Source organism: Mobula hypostoma, chromosome 3 (genome assembly GCF_963921235.1).
Source record: "Mobula hypostoma chromosome 3, sMobHyp1.1, whole genome shotgun sequence".
Classification (NCBI taxonomy): domain Eukaryota; kingdom Metazoa; phylum Chordata; class Chondrichthyes; order Myliobatiformes; family Myliobatidae; genus Mobula; species Mobula hypostoma.
In genome coordinates, this window is record NC_086099.1 from 200,597,317 (window position 1) to 200,611,699 (window position 14,383).

The 14,383-nt window shown below is 41.0% G+C and overlaps 1 long non-coding RNA gene across 1 annotated transcript; it reads left to right on the forward strand.

Moving 5' to 3' along the window:
• The first annotated feature begins 7,564 nt into the window (after positions 1–7,564).
• LOC134343648 (uncharacterized) lies at positions 7,565–9,727 on the forward strand. Its single transcript, XR_010017304.1, has 3 exons — positions 7,565–7,700; positions 8,366–8,437; positions 9,656–9,727. It is a non-coding gene; the product is annotated as an uncharacterized LOC134343648 (long non-coding RNA).
• Positions 9,728–14,383: the final 4,656 nt, after the last annotated feature.

Sequence of the window (14,383 nt, forward strand, 5' to 3'; positions counted from 1 at the left end):
TGCTGTTTAATAACATTGGGGTGAAAATATTGGTTGTGTCAAGAACACTTACATTAAACTCCCAACTACTTTAGTTTTACTACTACACACACACACACACAAAATAACTCAATTGCGAATTCACAAAATGATTGGCTTCATTTTTAATCTGTAATAAATCACTAGCTAAAAGGTAAATTGAGAAACAGATACATAACAAGAGAACAATGACCAAAATATTAATGAAAAGGTTCACATAAATATTAATACAAATGTTTGGCATCATAGGTAGCTATAATTTTATTAACTCAGCAATATATCTGAAGGATGGTGAGAAAAAGATTCACATTATTTGATGTTCTCATTAAAAAGCTGTGGAAAAGATGCTCTAACAAATGGTTTCCAGGGTCATGTTGTCTACTTGAAAATAGAAACAGAAAGTGAGGCATTATCATTTCAGGTAGAGAGAATTTTTGCCACTTTTCTTTAAATGGGTGTCACTTTAAACTTTCTTTCATTATGTTGCCAAGTTGCCTGAGGCCAGAACTCAATTTCCGCCAGAGCTCTGACTGAAAGCTTCCTTCGGTAAAATGATTGTACAACAGGCTGACATGCTGTGACCTGCATGGAAGAGCATAGAACAGTGTGAATACCTCACACAAGTTATATCATGGTAGAAATGTGAAGCTTTGCGAGGAGGTATTATGGCTGACCAAAGCTGCACTGCAAACAGTACCACTGTCATTTAAAACAAATGCTTATCTACATGATTATTTTATTTGCAATTTATGTCTCGGAGTTTGTATATGCAGAGTACACGCTAATGATTCCAACTATTAAGATTCATGATTTTTGACAATGGATCCATCATTTTAATTACTGGTGCCAAAATATATTTTGTTCACACACCAAATATTGACAAATCAGCAAAGTAGTCTTATTTGTGTACTTAAAAACACAAAAGAAATTTTTTAAAAATTAAATCCTAAAAATCTGGTATATAAACATAAAAATACTGGATATACTCAACAAGCCAGGCAGTATCTATGGAAAGAGAAACCGTTAACATTTCAGCCACTTTGTCAGAGCTTAATGACTATCAGCATTAATAACTATCGCCCAGTAGAACTCACATCTCCAGTGATGAAATGCTTTGAGAAGTTGGTCATGACTCGACTGAAATCCTGCCTCAACATGGACATAGATCCATTCCAACCTGCCAATCACCACAATAGCTCAATGGCAGATGCAATCTCAATGGCTCTTCACACGGCTTTAGACCACCTGGACAACACAAACACCGACGTCAGGATGCTGTTCATTGACTATAGCTCAGCATTTAATACCATCATTCCCACGATTCTGATTGAGAAGTTGCAGAACCTGGGCCTCTGTACCTCCCTCTGCAATTGGATCCTTGACTTCCTAATGGGAAGACCACAATCTGTGCGGGTTGGTGATAACGTCTCCTCGCTGACTATCAACACTGGTGCACCTCAGGGGTGTGTGCTTAGCCCACTGCTCTACTCTCTCTATACCCATGACTGTGTGGCTAGGCATAGCTCAAATACCATCTATAAATTTGCTGATGATACAACCATTATTGGTAGAATCTCAGATGGTGATGAGAGGGCATACAAGATTGAGATATGCCAACTAGTGGAGTGGTGTCGCAGTAACAGCCTAGCACTCAATGTCATTAAGACGAAAGAGCTGATTGTGGACTTCAGGAAGGGTAAGATGAAGGAGCACATACCAATCCTCATAGAGGGATCAGAAGTGGAGAGAGTGAGCAGCTTCAAGTTCCTGGCTGTTAAGATCTCTGAGGATCTAACCTGGTTCTAACATATCGATGCAGCTATAAAGAAGGCAAGACAGTGACTGTACTTCATTAGGATTTTGAAGAGATTTGGTATGTCAACAAATACACTCAAAAACTTCTGTAGATGTACTGTGGAGAGCATTCTGACAGGCTGCATCACTGTCTGGTGTTGGGGGGGTGGGGAAGGGGGTTACTGCACAGGACCGAAAGAAGCAGAGGGTTGTAAATTTAGTCAGCTCCATATTGGGTACTAGCCTATAAAGTACCCAGGATATCTTTAAAGAGTGGTGCCTCAGCAAGGCAGCTTCCATTATTAAGGACCCTCAGCACCCAGGGCATGCCTTTTTCTCACTGTTACCACCAGGTAGGAGGTACAGAAGCCTGAAGGCACACACTCAGCGATTCAGGAACAGCTTCTTCCCCTCTGCCATCCAATTCCAAAATGGACACTAAACCCTTGACACTACCTCACTTTTTAAATATGTATTATTTCTGGTTTTTGCATGATTTTTAATCTATTCAATATACATATACTGGAATTGGTTTACTTTTTTTTTTGTTTTTTCTTCTAGATTATGTATTGCATTGAACTGCTGCTGCTGCTAAATTAACAAATTTCACGACAAATGCCTGTGATAATAAACCCGATTCTGGTTCTGATCCTTAAAAAGGCAAATCTTTTGTTTGAGCATCTGATGGAGATTTCTCTGGTGGTTACTGGACACAGTATTCAATTATGCAGACTATTTATTACCTACCTTTAGGGCTAGGAAATATCAGCATTCCCTATGTTCAGGGTTACTTCATCTGATGTTTAAATTCAATTAACACACAGAAAATGCTGGTGAACGCAGCAGGCCAGGCAGCATCTATAGGAAGAAGTACAGTCGACGTTTCGGGCCGAGACCCTTCGTCAGGACAGTTTGGCACTCAGCAAAACTACTGTTGCTTCATCCATCCCAACAACAGTAGTCCATGTGTTTTTAGTAACTGAGTTGCCAGTATGCACTGAATGGAGTAGCACTACAATCTCATTGTCCTCAGCCATGACAATGATGCTCTAAGTAACATTCTGGAATCACTGATAAGTCAAAACTGAGGTACGCCAGCACACAATGTTATGGCTATGAGAGCAGGTCAAAAGTGAAGCATTCTGCAATAAACTACAATGAATGATTCATGCTTCAATTTCTTTTAACTGTTTTTATGATACAGTCAGGAATTCCATGAAAGATTCTCTGCTATCCTGAAGGGGTACAGCTGCAACAATACTTCAGCAGCTAAGTACCTGGACCACTGCAGAAACATGCTGTGTCTGCTTCAGAGATGTTCAAAATAGACCACTTCCATCATCTCCTCCTCCTCCTCAGGATCAACTGCAGCCCCAGTGCAAATTTCTCGGCCAGTGCAAGATTCACAGTCACTCTGTGGCAGGTAGTGGCTGGGTTACTTTTATCGTTGTACACTCACTTTGTTGTTCGTGGTTACTTTCATCAGGGAGACCACCTCAGCCCACTAATTATCTCAGATTCCTGTCTCCCCATTTATACTGTGGATGCTGCTTGAGTTGTTGAGTTTCTCTAACAGATTATTTGTGGCTCTAGGTTGCAGCATCTGGAGACTCTTGTGTCTCCCTAGTTCATGGTTGCTCCAGGCACAGCAATCCCATCAGCTCATCTGCGCTATTTCCTGAAGCTTACTTTCACTCACAAAAGAAGCTTACTTTCTTTTGATTTATTTTCCTCTTACCTGCACCAATATCTATCGATATCCTTCCATTCCCTGCATTTTCATGTGTCTGTCTAAGTGCCTCATATACACCTCTAATGTGCCTGCTTCCTGCACCTCTGCTGCTGGCACCCCATTCCAGACACTTACTACTCTCTGTATAAAAATCTTGTCCTGCACATCTCATTTTATACTTTCCCCTTCTTACTTCAAGGCTGTCTTCTAGTATTTGATACATCTATCCCAGCGCATAAGATTTCATCTACCATAACTATGCCCTCCATAATTTTATAAACATCTGCCAAGTCATCCCTCAACCCCAATGCTTCATAGAAGACAATTCAGGTATGTCTATTATCTTCTTGTGGTTAATAATTTCAAAAACCTTTTCTATGCCTTCTCCAATGTCGCCTAATCTCTCTTCTAATGCCTCCTAATCTTTCTTGTAATCAGAACCTCAGACAATACTGAAAATGTGGCCTAGCTAAATTTTATGCCACTTTCTTAGACTAGTGATTCCAATGAATTTATGAAGATGTTAAACTTTTACATTTCTCCTGGAAACGTACAGTATCCCTGTCATCCTAATAAAAGATCATAAAACATAGTATAGTACATCCTAGGAAAAAGCACTTTGGTCCATGATGTCTGCACTGACCATGATGCCAAACTAAACTAATTCTATTTGTCCACATATAGTCAATATCCTCCTCCTTCTTGCCCATTTGTCAGCTGCCTAAACACCTTTTAAATACCACTATTGTATCTGCTTCCACCACTACCCATGGCATCCCGTTCCTGGCACCTAACACACTGTAAAAAAAAAATTACCCCACATATATTTAAAAAAATTTTTTCCTCACCTTAAATTCATGCCCTTTCGTATTTGACATTTCTCTCCTGGGAATAAAAGTTTCTGCCCTACTCATGTCCCTCAGAATGTTATAATTCTCTCATTTCAGTGCTTGTTTTGGGAATCTGGAGACAAGAACATGAAAACTGTGGGGTACTGCTATTAGATTTGGTTGGATGTGACCAGATCTTCAGTGCTGACTGACTGGTTGCGTCATGGTCTGGTATGGGAATTCAAGTGCACACGAAAATAAGAAGCTGCAGAGAACAGTGCACTCAACCCAGTACATCATGGGAACGTCCCTCCTCACAACCAGTAGCATCTAAGGTAGAAGCTGTCTCAAGAAAGTTCTCATCCATCATCAAAGATCCTCACAATCCTCTCCATGCCATTTTCTCATAGCTACCATCGAGCAAGAGTTACAGAAGCCTGAAGTCTCAAACCACTAGGTTCAAGAACAAAAACAACAGGAATTCTGCAGATGCTGGAAATTCAAGCAACATACATCAAAGTTGCTGGTGAACGCAGCAGGCCAAGCAGCATCTATAGGAAGAGGCGCAGTCGACGTTTCAGGCCGAGACCCTTCGTCAGGACTAACTGAAGGAAGAGTGAGTAGGGGATTTGAAAGTTGGAGGGGGAGGGGGAGATGCAAAATGATAGGAGAAGACAGGAGGGGGAGGGATAGAGCCGAGAGCTGGACAGGTGATAGGCAAAAGGGGATACGAGAGGATCATGGGACAGGAGGTCCGGGAAGAAAGACAAGGAGGGGGGGGAACCCAGAGAATGGGCAAGAGGTATATTCAGAGGGACAGAGGGAGAAAAAGGAGAGTGAGAGAAAGAATGTGTGCATAAAAATGAGTAACAGATGGGGTACGAGGGGGAGGTGGGGCCTTAGCAGAAGTTAGAGAAGTCGATGTTCATGCCATCAGGTTGGAGGCAACCCAGACGGAATATAAGGTGTTGTTCCTCCAACCTGAGTGTGGCTTCATCTTTACAGTAGAGGAGGCCGTGGACAGACATGTCAGAATGGGAATGGGATGTGGAATTAAAATGTGTGGCCACTGGGAGATCCTGCTTTCTCTAGCGGAGAGCGTAGATGTTCAGCAAAGCGGTCTCCCAGTCTGCGTCGGGTCTCGCCAATATAAAAAAGGCCACATCGGGAGCACCAGACGCAGTATATCACCCCAGTCAACTCACAGGTGAAGTGATGCCTCACCTGGAAGGACTGTCTGGGGCCCTGAATGGTGGTAAGGGAGGAAGTGTAAGGGCATGTGTAGCACTTGTTCCGCTTACACGGATAAGGTTCAAGAACATTTACTTCCCTTCATTCTTTCATTTCGTGAACCAACTAGCACAATCCTAATCACTACCTCAATATAACCACACTGTGACCATTTTGATCACTTTGTGTTAACACGGATTTTGTTTTCATCGTTGTAATTGTGTTTTCAAATAAAACTGTGTAGGGTTTGTTTTTGCTTATATAATGCTATGTGCCTGGGATGTTGCTGCAAGTAGATTTTTCATTGCACCTGTGCATCCATGTTATTGAGCATAAGGTCATCTTTGACTGGATACTTTGGCCAGGGAGAAATTGCTGACACTTGTTTGCCAATTCTGTAAATGGGACTGGAAGATTTAGCAGAAGAGGCATTCGGGGTACTCATCGGAGTTTTGAAGTGCTTGCTGAGGGTGGCAGAACATGAAGTTTAATGTCTTGATCTTCAACCACTTCTTTTCCTCGGCTGCCTGGAGGTCCAGTGAGAGAATTTGGAGAGCGGTGAATTTTACCCTTGGCCTCCATGGAGAAGTGCCTCCTGAGATAGGTGAAGGTTGCCAAATGAACCAGGACTTCATCGAGAACTTTAATTTGGGACAGTTTTGTGTAGTGAGTACCACTTGCAGGGAGAATAACCATGATAGACAAACCACATGATCCAGAAGCAGGCCAGTCATTGGTCGTACCCTAGAGAGTACAGATGATGGATGTCAGTTGGGAAACTGTAGAGCAGAGTTGGTAGCTAAATGCAGTGGACTGGTGGTTGCCTGGAGAGAGAAAATGTATACTTTCTATCATAGCCATGTGGATCACAGTGATTCAAGAGGAAGGTTCCCTGTAAGGAAACTAGGGATCTAGAATAAATTCTGCCATTGCTGGATATTAGGATAGAGAAATTTTCTCTTTACTGTCACTATAAGAAGCGTATTGTGGTGGAATGGTGCCACAGACCACAGAGATGGTCACTTTCATCTCCCACTTGAGTTCAATCCTGACTTTAAGATGTTGCCAGCACGGACTTTGCATGATATTCATGTGACTGGGTGGGTTTGTCTGGATGCTCTATTTCTGCCCACATTCCAAAGTCATGTTGGTCTGGAGGTTAACTGGACAGAGTAAATCGCCCTTGGTTTATAAGTGAGCCGTAGACACTGGCTGGAGTTAGTGTGAATGTGGGATTAAGTAAAATTAATTGTGAATAGATTCGGTAAAATTAATTGGAAATAGGATTGCTCTATGAAGTGGCATTGCTTCTATGGATCGAACGGCCTTCTGTCTCACAAAGAAATAGTAAATCTTTCACAATTAATTTCAAACACCATTGCAAAATATCGACTTTCTCAGTGCCAGCTTTACCTGAAATCCACTAAAATCTTTGTTACTCTGAAATTTTGACGCAAGAAAAGCTTCCCTCGGGTGAAAATGGGCATGCTCGCTGTCTAAACGGTTCATCTTATTTGGAGATCTTTCTTTTCGATATGAATGGGATTTGTGGTTTGGCATGGATTTCCTGAAATAAACTTCCACCTGACTCCCGTGCATTCCAAGGTGGCAGCATGCTTCAATAGCCGGAGTTATACTTCCTGTGATGGGAAGTGCTGACCGGCAGATTTATCACCCCACACCCATCGAGCCCCGCACACACCCTGCACGGGCAGTATTCGGGGAATACACGGGCCGTTAGTTTCGATCTTAATACCGAGGAGTGTGCGGGAGGGGGGGGGCGGAACTTTAAAAAGGCTGCTGTCGGATGGACTTCACAGCGGGAGAAGAGCCAATACCCATCCAGTAGCAATCGGTTCAGGTAAGGGGGGATGCTTATCAACGGTTGTCTGCCCGGTTCTATTCTGGGACTCGGGCTCGCTTTAATTCGACTTGCTCCATTTTGCAGGGATCGTTGGAAGATGTTCTGCGGTAGATTCGGCCTCTCTCTCACTCTGCTCTCCCTGTGCTCATTCGGTGCCGGTGCACATCACTCTGACCATCTCTGCATGAGGAGAAGTTTTTGGAAAGAGCTGATTCACGGACTAGAAAAGACAGTAAGTGCTTCAGAAAGAATTCTCCATCCGCGTTGTAAATAATTTCATGGTGTGAGCCGGTAAACACGAATGAGCAGGGAAGTGACAGTACTGCGTCTGGATGTGGGATTGGGTTGAGTTTGGGACTTTGGGATTTTGACACATTGAGTTATGCTGTGAGACTGGGATTCGGCAATGAGACAGGCGACTAATCTGGACAGGAGGCGCAGTGACACCGCTAGCCAGTGTTGCTGCCTCACAGTTTCTGCTGCTAGGGTTTCATTCTGCTCTGCTGTCTATGTGGAGTTTGCAGGATTTCCCTGCGTCTGTGTGAGTTTCCTCCACGTGCACCTGATTTCCTCACACAGATACAGATTGTTGGGTTAACTGACGACTTTAAATTGTCCCTGGTGCAATCTAGAGGGCTGGGAGGGGGAGAACTTGATGGGAAAGTGGGGAGAATAGGTTACAAGCAAAATTATTTGGGAAAAATGTACCTGCATAAACCTGATGTGCTGAATAGTCTTCTATGTTGAAAGGAAATATGCACCAGTGCTTAGCTGGCATTATTAGATGGCTTTTGGTGATGCATCAGAAATAGTTTATTCACACGTTTAGTTCAGGAATAAAGTCAACAATACGGTATCTGACCTAAGATGTCTTTTTTTCCATTATTTTTCCCACAGAATCCAGTTCTTTCTCCCAAATGCAGAACTGAATATGAGGAATGATTACAGCTCCCAACAATTGTAAAACCGGTGAGTAATTTATAGCAGTGGATGTAGACCATTCAGCTGCTGTATCACTGAGAAATGATCCTGGCTGATCTTTTGCCTCAGCATGCACTTTCCTGCACTGTTACAAGAGTATCCTTTCGTGGTAAACAACATTTCAAATGCATTCTCACCGGGAATTTATATAGTGCATTCGCGCTGGTTCGTGGGAGGCTGGGGGCTGATATTATAGATGTCTACAAAATGACAAGAGGTATAGATAACATGGATTATCAGAATCATTTTGCTCAGGGCAGGGCAGTCTAGAAGTTGAGACCACTAGTTTAATGTGAGAAGGGAAATCTGAAAGTATTTCACACCAAAGATGTTATATTTCTAGAACAGCTCTCAGAAGAGGAGGTGGAAGCAGATACAATACTTACAATATTTAAAAGATTTTGCGCAGATGCTTAGGAAGGTTCTCAATGGATTCAGACCTAATGCAGACAAATAGGATTATTGTTGGTTATCACAGTTGGCATGGTTGAGGTGAATAGGAGGGTTCATATCTGTGCTGAGTATTTAGATGAATCTGTGATTGCAGTAAGACACTTACTTTTGCACTCAAACTCTCTTGCAGTTGTACCTGTCTGTTAATCTTAAGTGACTTATTTATAAAGACACCAAAGTTCCTTTGATTGTTAACACATTCAAGCTCTCACCATTTAAATTGCACGTTGTTTTTCTGCATGTTATTTCAAAGTGAATAACCTGATGTTTTTCCACTTCTATTCATCTTTTATGTCCTCACCTGGTTACTGGTAGAACATAGATCATAGAATAGTACAGCACAGGTACAGGCCCCTCAAACCACAATGCTGTGCTGAACCAACTAAACTGGTAATCAAATGACCAACTAAACTAATCCTTTCTGCCTATACAAAGTCCACATCCTTCCTTTTGCCTCACATTCATGTGCCTATCTAAACGTCTCTTAAAATCCCCTATGTACTGTATGTGGCTGTACCACCATCCCAGGCAGCTCATTCCAGGCTCCCATCACTGAAAAAAAACTTGCTCCTCGTATTCACATCTCCATTGAAATGATCCTCTACTCCTGCACGTATATCCCCCGAAACCTTTCTGCATTCTGACAACCCATACCAATGACCAGCTTTATATTAGTACATAAATATATGAGAAAAATTAGCAAGAAGCATTTACTTATTTAATCAAATTACTTATTTTACTCCTTTGATGTAGGCAAAACATGACAGAACTCCTGCTGCTATTGAAATCCTAAAGGGGATTCAGAAGCTCTTCAGTGAACCCAATATACCTCTACCGAAAAAGGAACTACAAGTCTTCTTGAACACTGTATCAGAAATACTCTCTCAGCTGCAGTCCTGTGTAAGAACAACCTACTCTGCAATATCTATTTTAGCCAGCAAAATCAGATCTATTTCCTATGTGAATAGATGAGGAATCAGCTTCTGTGAAATGGAGAAATGTATAAAACTTATTTGTATTTATTATTCAATTGCTGAATGTGTAATTTTAAATTTCAGCTTGCAATATAAATTTTAAAAGAAACTATCTTTCTAACTTTTCCAGGTAAAATCTACACATTCCAATTACATTTATCAAGCAGATATCCAGGAAAGGTTTCAGAAACTACAAGACTTTGTAAAACAGAAGGTAAAATGTTTCTGAAAAAGTACTGTACATTTAGGATATTGATAATTATTTTGGACAATAATTACATAGATGAGGAGGAATTTCTTTAGTCAGGGGCAGTGAATCTATGGAATTCATCGCCATGGATGACTGTGGAGGCCAAGTCATTCAGTATATTTAAAGTGGAGATTGATAGGTTCTTGATTAGGGTTATAGAGTCATAGAACACTACAGCACAGAAACAGGCCTTTTAATGCACAACCATTAATCTGCCTTTTTCATCGACTTGCACCTGGACCATAGCCCTCTATTGCCCTCCATACCCTTTACATCCATGTACCTATGCAGATATCGCTTAAATATTGAAATCAAACCAACATCCACCACTTGCACTGGCAGCTCATTTCACACTCTCATCATCCTCTGAGGGGAGTTCCCACTTGTGTTACCCTTACACATATCACTTTTCATCCTTAACCCATGACCTCTAGTTGTAGTCTCACCTAATCTCAGTGGAAAAAGTCTGCTTGCATCTACTCTATCTATACACCTCAATTTTGTATACTTCTATCAAATCTTCCCTCAATCTTCTACGTTCTAGAAAATATTGTCCTAACCTATTCAGCCTTTGCCAATAACTTAGGTCCTTAAGTCCTGGCAACATTCTTGTAAATTTTCTTTGCTCTCTTTCAACCTCGTATACATCTTCCTGTAGGTAGGTGACCAAAACTGCACACTGTACTCCAAATAAGACCTCACCGATGTCTTATACAATTTCAATATAAGATCCCAACTCCTGTCTCAATAATTGATTTATGAAGGCCAATGTGCAAAAGATTTCTTTATGATCCAATCTACATGTCTCCACTTTCAAGGAATTATGGATCTATATTCCCTTATCCCTCTGTTCTACTGCACTCCGCAGTGCCTTATCACTCACCACATAAAACCTACTCTAGCCAGTCCTCTCAAAGTGCAATACCTCACTCTCATCTGCATTAAATTCCATCTGCTATTTTTCAGCCCAATGTTCAAACTAGTCCAGATCCCACTGCAAGCTTTGATAGCCTTCCTCGCTGTCCACTAAAACCCCCAATCTTGGTGTCATCTGGAAACTTGCTGATCCAGCTTACCACATTATCATCCGGATCATTGATATATGTGACAAATAGCAACAGACCCAACACTAATCCCTGCAGCACATCACTAGTCATAGGCCTCCAGTCAGAGAGGCAACCATCTACTACCACCCTCTGGCTTCTCCCACAATTCCTACATCTAATCCAATTTACTACCTCATCTTGAATGCCAAGCAACTGAAACTTCCTGACTAACCTCTCATGTGGGATGGTGTCAGATGCCTTGCTGATGTCAAAGTAGACAATATCCACTGCCTTGTCTTCATCAGCATTCCTGGTAACTTCCACAAACAGCTCTATAAGATTGGTTAGACACGACCTATCATGCACAAAGCCATGTTGACTATGTCCTCATCTATCCAAATACTTGTATATTCGGTCCCTTAGCATACCTTTCAATAACTTTGCCACTATAATTTTGTGGATTATTCTTAGAGCCATTCTTAAACAACGGAATAACATTAGCTATCCTGCAATCCTGGGGCACCTTACTTGTGGCTAAGGATATTTAACATACCTTTACTAGGGCCTCTGCAATTTCTGCATGAGCTTCCCACAGGATCTGAGAGAACACATTGTCAGGCCCTGGGGATTTATCCAACTGAATTTGCCTCAAGACAGCAAACACCTCCTCCTTTGTAATCTGTATAGAGTCCAAGACCTCACTGCTGCTTTGCCTCACTTCTATAGACCCTGTGTCCATCTCATGAGTAAATACAGATTCAAACAATCCATTTAAGATATCCTCCATCTCTTTTGGCTCCATGCATTGAGTACCAGTATGATCTCCCAGAGGACCAGTTTTGTCCCTTGCTATCCTTTTGCTTTTACTATATATCAATAGGAGACCTTATGATTCTCCTTCACCTTGTGTAAGGGTGTCAAAGGTTATGGAGAGAAGGCAGGAGAATAGGGTTGAGAGGGATAATAAATCAACCTTGATAGAAGAGCAGATTCGATGGGTCAAATGACCTAAATGTGCTGCTATGTCTTGTGGTCTAATAATAAATCTAAATCTAATCTGTAATTATAATTGCCAACTTTGAGAGCATATAATGATTATGATAATAATCATCATGTTGTTAATAATATAGACAAACTTTCTCATAAATCGCCTTTCTGTTGTGAGGCAAAGCATCACCATAGAGCTTAATTCTATTCCGAAGTTTATTCTCAACATTGCTTTGTGCCTTGTGAAATGATAAAGATTGATATTAACATGTGAAATAACTTAGTGATATGTGAAATTAGTTACTGTTAACATGAGAATCTCATTTTTGAGAGGTTACACTTTAGGTTCTGTTAATACTTGGTATGACAGGCAGGACACTGCAAACTAATCCACTTTTTTGCTTCTGTACAGGAGAACAGTCGATGTGCCTGGGAGATTGTACATGCAGTAACCAGAGAGATTCTTCAAACATCTGCAATACACCATGCCAGAAAATAAAATGAGCACAATACTAAATTGATATACAAGTATTATTAAAGATACCAGTCTGCTTTCAGTTTTGTTTCCTTAACTTCCCTAACTTAAGTTAGTATTTTTAATTTGTAAAATCACATTGCAGTTTTTGGATATAGTCTGTATTCTGTGTTAATATTTATTCTGGCTTGTACAGCATGTTGTTGCCTGAATTTGAAAATAAAGAGTTTATAAATTACAAAACAAATTCTTTACATTGTTTGTTTTGTTTTCACTGCATTGAGTTGAGTTATGTAAAACAAGGTGAAATCATTGGATGTACAGAAATACATAGATCCTGGACCACAGAATCAGTTCAATTGTTCCTATTGTTCTGTGGTGATATTTCCTAGTGATACAGACTTTCTGCCACCTTAATATCTCATTTCAGCCTGGAATTATGCTGTCTTCTATTTTCTTCACCCTCCTGTATATGTATATTGATACTTACGTTAAGCATCAATCTAATCATGAGTTCCTTTTTTCACCAGAGAATTAAACAAATAATGATAAAATATATCAGTCAATTTCAAATTTAATTGTCATTCAACCATACACGAATACCCATGAATACAGCCAAATGAAACAATGTTACTCTGGGAACAAGAAGCAAAACATAGTACCAATTGTCATACACAGCATAAAGGATGTATAGCACCTATAAGACAGGAAACAAATACAAGGTAGCAAGCAGTTAAGCAGATACCAGTAAAATAAAGTTACACAAAATGTATATAGTCCAAGACCCTGAGTCTATGGAAGTTTCAGCAGTCTGCAGTGGAACACAACACAGCTCGTCTTCTGCCATGTGAACAGCGGGGAGCAGCACTGACTCCAGCTTGGATGCCACACCACCCCTGGCACCCTGGTGGAGAGCACCGATTCCAACTCCTCCCCTTCTATGCAGCTGTAAATAGACGACACCATGGCTTGAGGCCTAGTCCTTGGCTGCACAGCTCCCTCACCGTCTGCCCCCTGCCCGCCATGAATGAATCAATGAATCGGCCTTGCAGCACTCCACATTAACATTGTCCACCAGGGTCTTGCAATTGCAAGTGACTAAGATGATCACTTGCTGTACGAGTGTATACGTCCTTCGCACACTGACTCCTCCAACGCTTCTCTGGCACAGGCAGTAGCATGATCCGCACCAAGTTCAGGTCTTTCAGTTTCTCTGCAAACTAGCAACTCGCTGGGGTAGGCATGCAGTAATTTAAGTTCTTAATATCCAGCAGGGTCTTGCGATGGTAAAAAATAAATTTACAAAAGACAATAGCACCCTTGGTTGACACCGTAGAAGCCATTTGGCTGTGCATGCCACCATCTTACTGAAAGACTAATCCCTTGCCTAAATTCTCCACTGATAAAAAGAATTAGCATACACCCATTGTATCAAATCCTGTACTTAAAGGATAGCCTAATGAAATTTTCTTGAATTCTTTCCTTCAGAAAAATAAAATAATCAGGCTCTTCAATATATGAATTTTATATCTAAATTACGTGAGACATATTGCTTTTAAACCAAGGGCTACATTAAAAATAAAGTAACAATTAACTATAACAGAGAACGGGAAGAAATTCAGAAATTTCTTCAGAAATTTCAGAAAATTCAGAAATCGGAGGCGAAAAGGGATTTGGGAGTTCTCATGCCAAATTCCTTAAAAGTTAACTTGCAGATTGAATCGTAGTAAGGAAGGCAAATGCAATATT